Consider the following 8,474-nt stretch of genomic DNA (forward strand, 5'->3'; position numbering starts at 1 on the left):
GTTTCTTTAAACTTTTATTACAAATTTTGATATGGTTCTTTTTGAAATTGTTGACAATACAGAAAAGCACATTAACCAAATTAAAATTGCCTCTCATTCTACTCCCTAGAGAGAGAAACCTTGTTCATATTGTGATAGTTGGCCAAGCAGAGTAGAAAGTTTGTGTACACAGCAGTGGCCGAGGCGCTCGGACGGGAGTGGATATTTGGCCTTAGATGTGGCATTGGCTTTTGGAAAGTTGAAGAGACGAATGCCCACTTCATAGTTATTTCTGGCGTCCCTAAAACTCTGTGACACTGGTAGTTCTGTAACTGGATGGGTATCCATCCCTCTCATCAATGAAGCACATATGCGTTCTATAGAAGCACAATGCCTTCTATAGAAACTGGGGGCTTACAAAACTCTATCTCTTTAGATACTGACATTGTATTGATTAACTTAAAAATAAATGCATTTATTATTGCAAGAATAGCAATGTGGCAGAGAGAGCTTTTGGGATCATATCTCAGTAACCACCAGTCCAGTCTGTCAAGTCCAAAGAGCTGGGACTACACCACATCCCAAATCTGAAAGAAGTCACTTTGTAGTGCCAAATCCAGTAGGAAATACAGACTGTGGAAGGTATTGACTTTATAGGCAATATTGTTATGTGCTAAACTGTTAAAGATTCTCAACTATCATAATAAAAAAAGACTCATATGAATATGACTTTCTGTGTGATATTTTGGTATGCCACCTTTATAACATTAAATAAAACAATTCTTAAGAACTACATTTGATTAAAGTTATTTATTTGGAATATGAAGCTTTCAACCTAATAACCTACTCGGGAACTCTTCACGTTCTTGGGAGGATCAATTAAAAGCAAAATGTCAGCTTTTCCACTTCAGAATTTCATGAGGTGGAAAAACTCCAAAACCATGTACCCAACCATCCATGATCATTCTTCTGTATTCTGGCAGGAACCCAGCATGTGAGGGTCTGGAAACACTTTCAAGGCATGCCTCTATGAAAATTCTGTGTCTCATGTCGAAATTCCCTCCTCCTCCTAAGCCACTGATGAGAAAGTATTCAACGATGGAAACTGAGTCTGGCCCTGAGTCAGAGTGGGATCTGGGGGCAGCCCTGGGGTAGGGCAGAAAGCCCTGTCTGCTTCTGAGGAGAACGCTTTGGAGGATCTCCACTCCGTGTGGGCGCACAGACCTTCACAGCTGAGAAAGTGATTTCCCATCTGGTATTTCTATTTCTCCAGCAAACCTTTGATGTAGGGCCTTCCGCCATCTCGATTTTATAGCTGGGGAGACTGAGGCTCACAGAGGCAAATTGACTTGCCCAAGGTCACAAAGCCAGCAAGTAATGGAGGCAGACCTCAAATCGGGGTCTCCTGCTTCACACATTGTGCCCTTTTTGGGGCCTCCCTCTTGACCTGGTCATCTCTTTATGTAACCTATTTGCACCTCCACCCCGCCCTCCTGCAACTCCTTTCAGATCAGCTTTGTGCCAGGGAAGCCTACGATCCTTGATCAAATAATAACCAAGACAGTAAATAAAACCTGTGGTGCACATCAGGGCAGGGTTACCCCCTGAAGATTGCTCACCAGTGCAACAAACTGCCTGATTCAGTAGTGATCCCTCCGTCTGTGGGGGTGTGCAAGCAGAGCTGGACACACACATGGCTGACATGTTGTAGGGAGAAGTGTGCCGAGTGATAACCAGCATCTAGTCCTCTTCTCAGGCCGGGGGTACCCTGATTTTCCGTTGAGGTGTCATCTCTTCCCCTCTCAGCTGTAGAGTTTAGGGTGATGAGCTCCTCCACTGGGTTGAATAGTGTCCCCTCAAAATTGACATCCACCCAGAACCTGTGAATGTGACTTTATTTGGAAATAAGGTCTTTGCTGATGTAATCAAGTTAAGATGAGGTCAGGCAGCATCTGGGCGGGCTCTGAGTCCGGTGACAAGTTCCTTCTAAGAAGAGGGAAATTAAACGGAGACAGAGCAGGAAGGAGGCCTTCCGGAAAGTCGGGGGAGGCATGGGAGGGACGCAGCGACGACCCCAGAATCCTAGAAGCTGGAAGAGGCAAGGCAGGATTTTTCCTGAGATCCTTCAGAGAGAATACGACCCTGCTGACCCTTGGATGCAGACCTCCAGCCTCCAGAAATTTCTGTTGTTTTAAGCCACCTGGTGTGTGATACCTTGTAAGTGCCCCTCTAGAATAGTAACAGGACCCCATGGCCAGCTCCTGCTTGATTTAAGCTAATTTGCATCCGCATCTCCTGGCCCACCAGGGCTGGCTCCGAATTAGATGTTTAACCCAATCAGAACTAATAAAATGCTGGAAGGTGTCAAGCTAGACTTACCTGTAAATTTCTGAGCAGAAATTCCCCTGTAATTTAAGCCTGTTCAGTTTCAGTTTCACTTAGTTATTTAGTTATTTGAGAGAGAGAGTGGGAGAGCATGAGCGGGGTGGGGGGGAAGGGGCAGGGGGAGGTATAGGGGTAGAGGGAGAAGCAAGCTGCCAGCTAAGCAGGGGGCCCACTTCGGGGCTCCATCCCAGGACCCCAGGATCATGACCTGAGCTGAAGGCAGACGCTTAACCCACTGAGCCGCCCAGGAGCCACTCTCAGTTTCAGTTTCCGTGTGAGAGCTTCCCAACTACTAGAAGAATGTGGCCCAAACAGCCCCAACGATCTGGGTTGATTATTTTATTTTATTTTATTTACCATCTCTTTTAATGAGCCTAGAAATAAATTCCGGATTCTTCTGGACATTCCCCAACCCTAGTCCTAAAGAGGGCAAATAATTCAGAAGGCAATGTCACAACCAGATATTCAAGAAGTACATGTTAATCCTAGCTCACACCCTGGCCCCAGGAGCAAGGGCTGGGCATGGAAACGCGGAAGAATTTGCTAGAGGGAAATGTAAGGGATTCTCCTACAGGGAGAGACGAAGATTCAGATGCCCTGACATTTGCGTGTGATGATATTTTGGAGGAAATCTCCCGCCCAGCCTTGTAAGCCAAAAAAGATGGTCACCAGAGCTTCTCCATGACGGCCGCTGCTGAGCTCCAGGCTTTGGGCATTTCAGGGGGATCCTGGGGGCGGCTCTCGGGCTGTGGCTCACAGCTGCTCTCCAGACCCCGGCTGATTCAGTTTCAGGGAGTCTCACTTAAACAAACAAACAAACATAGAGGAGTTTTGTAAACTATGGTCACAAAACTAAGTTTGGAAGTGAGTATTTATTTAAAGAAAAGAAAGCACCATAAATCTGGCATGTTAAAAAAAAGCTAGCAAATAGGACAAACATCCCCAAATTAGGAAAAACAATGAGTATTCAATACTGTTGTTGTTATCTGCCCAATCCTTCTTGTTTTACTACATTTTTGGTATAGACTTTTTTCTTAGGACAATAATTTCATAAATTCCTTTTCTCTAGAGATAATAAAAAGTTAATAAAATCTTTCCTTGAGGGGTGCCTGGGTGGCTCCGTCTTTGGGTGTCTGCCTTCTGCTCAGGTTATGATCCCGGGGTCAACTCCTGCATCAGGCTCCCTGCTCCGTGGGCAGCCTGCTTCTCCCTCTGCCACTCCCCCTGCTTGTGTTCCCTCTCTCACTATGTCTCTCTCTGTCAAATAAATACATAAAATCTTTAAAAGAAATTCTTTTCTTGGGCATGGTATCTTGAAACCTTTTTTTTTTTTTTTTAATTACTGATGTTATAGAAAAATTTCTTTCAGATTGACAACTCACATCTGTGGCCTCCTCCCCAGGGCTCGGTGAGGTGGTGGTTGGGGGGGTTCCCACCTAGGGTGGTGGGTACAGGGGAGCTGCAGCCGGTTGACCTCCTTGGGTGATGCCGTCCCTCTCTCCTCCAGGGCCACCCAGTTCCCTCCAGCCCTGGTTCCCTCCTGGCCTGGCCTGGGGGACAGGCCATGGGTGGCATGGCCATGAGGACCTCGACAAAGGGGTCCATTGGCCCGAACTTAGTCACATGACCCCTTCTCTTGTAAGGGAAGCTAGGAAATGGCATCCGTCATTAGCTAACTAGCCAGGCATGCAGCTACAACAAAGGGATTTCTGTTGCTAAAAGACAAAAGGAGATCATGGATTTGGGGGACAATTAGTCCTCTCCGCCCCAGGGCTTGCCTGGATATTGTCCTCACCCCTTCTGCTCACTCACACTGACCTGCACTCAGTCACTTGGCCATATCCGGCTGCCAGGGGATCTGGGGGCTGCAGTGTGGGGTCTGGGCAACCCTGTTTCCAGCTAAACACTGGGGCTCTAGTGCAATTGCTTAAGAGAGAGAACAGATTTGGGGGGCAGCGTCTGTCCCACTTCCGAGAACTTGTGCTCATCTAGTGAAATCTGAGACCGCCAAAAGTCGGGGAGATGGAAGGGATGGGAGAAGTTTGAGGAGGGAACAGAAAGGGAGAAGAGGACAAAGCAGAAGCAGACACCGTGCCACCTCCCCCTACCCCCCACTCCCTGTTGGGACAGCTGTGACATTCTTCTAGGAATCTCCCAACTATCTTATTGTTAATACCTTGCTAGAGGGGGAAAAACCACCTTGACCGGACAATGGCAAGCCTGGGTTATCTTGTAGGTCCTCCTTAGCAAATTAAAGTTCTCTCAAACCCTCCCCTTTTTCCTTATCTCCCCCAACCCCATAGTATATCATCAGCCACCTGTCACGACCCTGGGGCAGCAGCTCTTTCTGCCCACAGGTCCTGTCCCCGAGTTTTATTTCCTCCCATTCTGTATATTGCCTTTTAAATGAGATGAGTCTGTCTTGAGTTCACAGGTTTCAAGTGAAACTGGTTTGTCAGGTTGTATGACCTTTCTCCGACAGCTTTCTTTCTCGGCCCACAGAGGGAAGATAGGATTAGCATGGCTTAAGTCTGCAGAAGGGCGTCTGTGGGGCTGATGACAGGGTTGGGATTTGGGATCTAGTTTGGACTAGAGGGAGAGCGAAGCCCTTGAACCTGTCCCTGGATGCTGGAAAAGCAGTGGGGTCGGGCACTGGCAGGTGGAGGTCAAAGGCCTCGGTGAGGTCAGAGAACTGTCACCTTGGGGAGCATTAGAATATTAGGGGAAATGTTAGGATATGGTGATGCGCAAGTCGGATATTTGAAATGAAACATTTAAAGTATATTTAAAGTATATCCCATTGCGTGTGTTTAAGGTGGAAGAGGTCAGGTGGAACGTGGGACCGCAGAGATTACACCCTGGAGGGGCCAGACTGGTGAGGGGTCATTCGCGCAGATGCTGGGTCACTGGGAGGCTGAAGAGGAGAGGGTCAGCCCTCAGCCTCATAAGCCTCTGTTCCCTGATCTACAAGATGGGCATGGAAATTCCCCTCCCTGGTGTGATGGTCTCAGGGATGGGAAGGGTTTGGTTTCCCATCTGGTATCTATGCTTCCTCCTTAACCTCTGGATGGCCAGTCCTGCGGAAGTCCCAGGCAGATAACGATGGCATCTACAGAGTCTTCTCCTCCACCAGAGGAACCCAAGGCACAACCGCCTCTGATGACATCCGCTGCAGGGACCTCGCTCTCAGCTGGGTCCACAGTGACCCCATGAATGCAGCTTCCCGGGAGGGACTGATGTGGGAACAACAAACGCCACCTCTTTCTTGATGCTTATGGCTTCCTGACCTTTCGTATCTACTGAAGGGTGAGAAGCTTATGACCCATGACCTTTGTAACGGTTTTAGGCTCACAAACATCATATAAATAAGTTGCAGGGAAAATATTCGGGCTCCGAGCCAATGGCCAAGAAAGAATTCTTGAGATATCTTTGGTGGAAAAAGGTGGTTTTATTAAAGTACAGGGACCCGGGGGCAGAAAGAACTGCACTGGGGTCCTGAGGAGCAGCCCATTCATTATATACTTTCAAGTTGGGAAGGGATTAGGGATAGTGTAAGTCTCTAAGGAATTTGGGAAGCAAGGCTTCCAGGACCTTGAGAAGGCTAGCTAGTGTTGGGAAAAGGTCACTTATTACTGTCGAGTAAAACCCGAATCCTGAGCCCCTTCAGATGTATATCAGCTTGGAGGATGATTGCCAACATGCTTCTTGCGTGGTAGAGATAAAGGAAGTTTCCAAAGGAATTTTTATACGTTAAGGTAGACTTACAGGATCCTGGGGCGCTGGGCTAAGACGGCCTCTTGCCTTTAGTGAAGTTAACATTGAGGCCGCTGAGTTCCTAGAGGAAGGTCAACCTGCCTGTTTCAAGGACTTGCCAATGGGCTGTAAGTACTAGGAAATTTAATAATTTTTCTTTTGCCTTTGTTTCCGACATCAAATACACTGTGTCACATCACTGTTCTTCCAAGCCAGACAAAGACAGTCTTAGGTTGGTGCTGTTTTGTCCTGAAGCCTCTCCCATACTTGCTAAGCTCCCTTTTTCATTACAGTAGGTAGGGCCTTCAGTAGATAAAAGTCAGAGTTGAGTGAAGTCATGTTGCTTTCATAGTATTTAAAAAAAATTTTTTTTTAAGATTTTATTTATTTATTTAACAGAGAGAGATCACAAGTAGGCAGAGAGGCAGGCAGAGAGAGAGGGGGAAGCAGGCTCCCCGCCAAGCAGAGAGCCCAATGCGGGGCTTGATCCCAAGACCCTGAGATCATGACCTGAGCCGAAGGCAGAGGCTTAACCCACTGAGCCACCCAGGTGCCCCACTTTCATAGTATTTTTATGGTTTCTTATTTCTGTAATTGATACTCATTTTCTATAGTCACCAACTTAACCAACAGCATTATTTTACAGCATTAGTTCAGACCATGTCAATGCACTGTTCAAAATCCTCCAGTGGCCTCCCAGTCCATTTAGAAAAAGTGGGGGCACCTGGCTGGCTCAGTCGGCAGAGTCTGCGACTCTTGATCTTGGGGTTGTGAGTTTGAGCCCCACATTAGGTGGAGAGTTCACTTAAAATCAGAAAGAAAGGAAGGAAGGGAGGAGGGGGGGAAGGAAGGAAAGAGGCATCTGAAATGCTTTCTATGGTCAGAAGGTCTTCGGGATCCAACCCTTGCTGATCTCTTCCTCCTCGCTCTACCCTCCAGTCACCCCTAGAGGTCCCTCCAATATGAGAAGCTCAGTCTTACCTCAGGGCCTTTGCACATGTGGGGTCATCTGCCTGGGATGCTCGTCCCCCAGATCTTTCTTTCTTAAGATTTATTTATTTATTTTAGAGAGAGATCATGACCTAAGCCAAAACCAAGAGTCAGTTGCTTAACTGATTAAGCCATCTATCCCTCCCACCCAAAAATAAATTAAGAAAACTTCCTCTTAAAATACATTTAAGTTGAAAAGCAATTCACTTTTTTTTTTTTGTAAGATTTTATTTATTTATTTGTTAGAGAGAGAGCGCACACAAGCAGGGAAAATGGCAAGCAGAGAGAGAAGCAGGCTCCCCACCAGGCAAGGGACCCAACAGGAGACTCGATCCCAAGATGCTGGGATCATGACCTGAGCCAAAGGCAGATGCTTAACTGACTATACCACCCAGGTATCCTGAAAAGCAAATCACTTTAAAGAAAATTATTCAGGGGGCGCCTGTGTGGCTCAGTGGGTCAAGCCGCTGCCTTCGGCTCAGGTCATGATCTCAGGGTCCTGGGATTGAGTCCCGCATCGGGCTCTCTGCTCAGCAGGGAGCCTGCTTCCTTATCTCTCTCTCTCTCTGGCTGCCTCTCCATCTACTTGTGACTTCTCTCTGTCAAATTAATAAATAAAATCTTTAAAAAAAAAAAGAAAATTATTCAGTAAGGAGCCTGTGTAGTGCTATTTGGCAAAGAGCAGCAAGGTACTCTGATGGGCACACGTGTGAAAAGGCTGCACATAATACTGAGTTTTGAAAATGCTTTCCTGGGGGCACCTGAGTGGCTCAGTGGGTTAAGACCTCTGCCTTCGGCTCAGGTCATGATCCTAGGGTCCTGGGATGGAGCCCCGAGTCGGGCTCTCTGCTCAGCTGGGAGCCTGCCTCCCCTCCCCCGCTCTCTCTGCCTGCCTCTCTGCCTACTTGTGATCTCTGTCAAATAAATAAACAAAATATTTGAAAAAAAAAAAAAAAAAGAAAGAAAGAAAGAAAAGAAAATGCTTTCCTGAAGTGATTCTGAGATTATCTGGGGAAAAGAGAACTTCCCATCACCCGCCCTGGAGTGTTAAAGACTACTGGGCACCTAGTAGGTACCACACATTTTTAGGTTTCTTTGACACCCTCCCTCATTTATGTATGGCCACCTGGTTCCTGCCCTCTCCATCCTCCTCCCCCTGGGCCAGACACTCCCGGGGGGAGGGGGCTGCTGGGACTGAACCATTTGTGGGCACCAATGGTCCCTGCTCGTAACTTGTGATTGATATATGTCATCTCTAAATAGTTAATAGTATCATCCCTGATACACTGATGAGCCATCACCCGAGTCCCACACTTAACTGTGCCAGTTCTATATGTTTGAGATACGAACCCTTTCTTCCCTCCATG

This window comes from Neovison vison, chromosome 8 (assembly GCF_020171115.1).
Source record: "Neovison vison isolate M4711 chromosome 8, ASM_NN_V1, whole genome shotgun sequence".
Taxonomy (NCBI): Eukaryota; Metazoa; Chordata; class Mammalia; order Carnivora; family Mustelidae; genus Neogale; species Neogale vison.